The sequence below is a fragment of the Sminthopsis crassicaudata genome, chromosome 4 (assembly GCF_048593235.1).
Source record: "Sminthopsis crassicaudata isolate SCR6 chromosome 4, ASM4859323v1, whole genome shotgun sequence".
Lineage (NCBI taxonomy): Eukaryota > Metazoa > Chordata > Mammalia > Dasyuromorphia > Dasyuridae > Sminthopsis > Sminthopsis crassicaudata.
In genome coordinates, this window is record NC_133620.1 from 212,885,074 (window position 1) to 212,886,994 (window position 1,921).

The 1,921-nt window shown below is 33.1% G+C and overlaps 1 non-coding gene across 1 annotated transcript; it reads right to left on the bottom strand.

The window, feature by feature from the left end:
• Positions 1 to 527: 527 nt before the first annotated feature.
• LOC141542009 (U6 spliceosomal RNA) lies at positions 528 to 632 on the bottom strand. Its single transcript, XR_012482015.1, has one exon. It is a non-coding gene; the product is annotated as a U6 spliceosomal RNA (small nuclear RNA).
• Between the last annotated feature and the right edge of the window lie 1,289 nt (positions 633 to 1,921).

The window sequence follows — 1,921 nt, forward strand, 5'->3', positions numbered from 1 at the left end:
AAGACAAGTCAAAATGGAGCAGCACTAGAATTTCAAATGAAGGAACTATGTAAGACTTTTAATTTGGGGTTGCTTGTAGTATCTTTGTCAATCAAATAAAAAGCCTGTATTAAAGACCTACTATATCCTAGACATAATACCAGGAGGCAGTGTATACTTCTGATACTATGAAATTAATATCACACCTTTTTCTTACCTTTAGTTTAAAACATAGGAGGCAGTGAAGTACAATGAAGGGGTATTGTTTTTTGAAGTCACAGGAAATAAAAGACATTCTGTTCAAAACCAGTTCTACCCCTTTCTACTTGTATGAGGTCTCAATTCTTTTTCAATTATGGGGATTGGAGTTGATGCCTTCTGAGATCCTTTTTTAAATCTATGATTATCTAAAAAAATTAAAATGAATCCCAATACAGTTTTAATTGAACTCATTACTTCATCTTGCACCACTTCCTCCTTTCAAACTTTTAAAAAAGATGTATTTTTAAAATATTTGCTTGTTTAGTTACCTGGTTTAAATTTTATCTTAAAGTTTGTAAAGCTTCACAAATTTTTATTTCATCATTGCACAGAGATTATGCCAACCTCCGTATTTTTCCAAGTTTAGGATATATGTTGCTAAAATGAAGCAATTTTCTTCTCACTTGCTTTTTCTTACTTTTTATGCCTTCTTTCACTCTAAGGAGGGCAAGCTATAGATTAAATACCTAAAATCAATCAATCAATCAATCTATCTATCTATCTCTACTTTAATTCTGCTGGGGAACACACTTTATGTGATTTGAATAATCCTTCCTCCTAATTATCCCTCACTCCCAAATTTCTTTGGAGAAAGATTTATAAAGCAGTTCAACATCCTGTTAGTTACCTTACCAGAAATTGAATTTGCATTTTGTGTAGTAGGAATGGGAAGAGGCAAATGGGTGATAGTGAGAGTGAGAATGTTGGATGGTAAATTCTAAGAAAAGAATTGTTTTTCATTTGATGGTAGCAGAAAGACTACTCGAGTATGTTTTTCAATTTCAATATTTGCTCATACTGTGGGGAGTTTCAAGATACTATAAGAGAAGAAGGGAGGGTGAGGAAAAGGAAAAGGAAGGAAAAGAAAGGGACTGGAGAAGAAGAGAAAGAAAGAGAGGGAGAGGAAAAGGCCAAATGCCAACATGGAAGATGGAAAGATAGCCAGAGTACATAACTTGGTAGTATGTGAAATATGATCTATGTTAGTGGTCTGAGGCCATTTAGATGATTAGGGAATTGAGTTTGTACTTACTCTCAGTAGACTCTTGCCTGCAGAAGTCAAAATAATCTTCCTATTTCATTTTCTTATTTTCTAGTTTGGCCTGCTTGTAGAGAGAAAAGCTACCCAACTCCTTGAGGCAAAACCTGTAGTGAGGTTAGTAATCTTAATACTTAAAAGTAATGATTGACAAACTTACATTTTTGCTTCACAAAGCTATGGCAGCTAAATAATTAAAAATAAAGTAAAATAAATGTAATGAATAGAGAGCACCTGGCCTAGAAGTTCCAAGTACAAATTTGTGCTCAGATACTGTGTTGTTTTGAACAAATGACTTAACTTATGTCTGCCTTAGTACCATCATAAAAGAGAGAAAATAATCGTATCTACTTTCTATAGTAGTTGGGAGGATCAAATGAAATTAATTATCTTCTCCAGACCCAATAAATATCTGCAAGGTAGCAACTAAGCATATGATAGTCTTTACAAGTAGATAATGAATCAAATTTTTCTTTCTACTCTTTAGTCTTTTTAGACACAATAGCAAACATGGACATCATAAAGGTATCATCTATCACAAACACATGGAATTTAGAGACAGATTATTGGCTGATTTCCAAAGGATAGGAAAAAGGATTAGAATATTTAATTCCCAATTAATGGGAATAATAAATCTCCTGA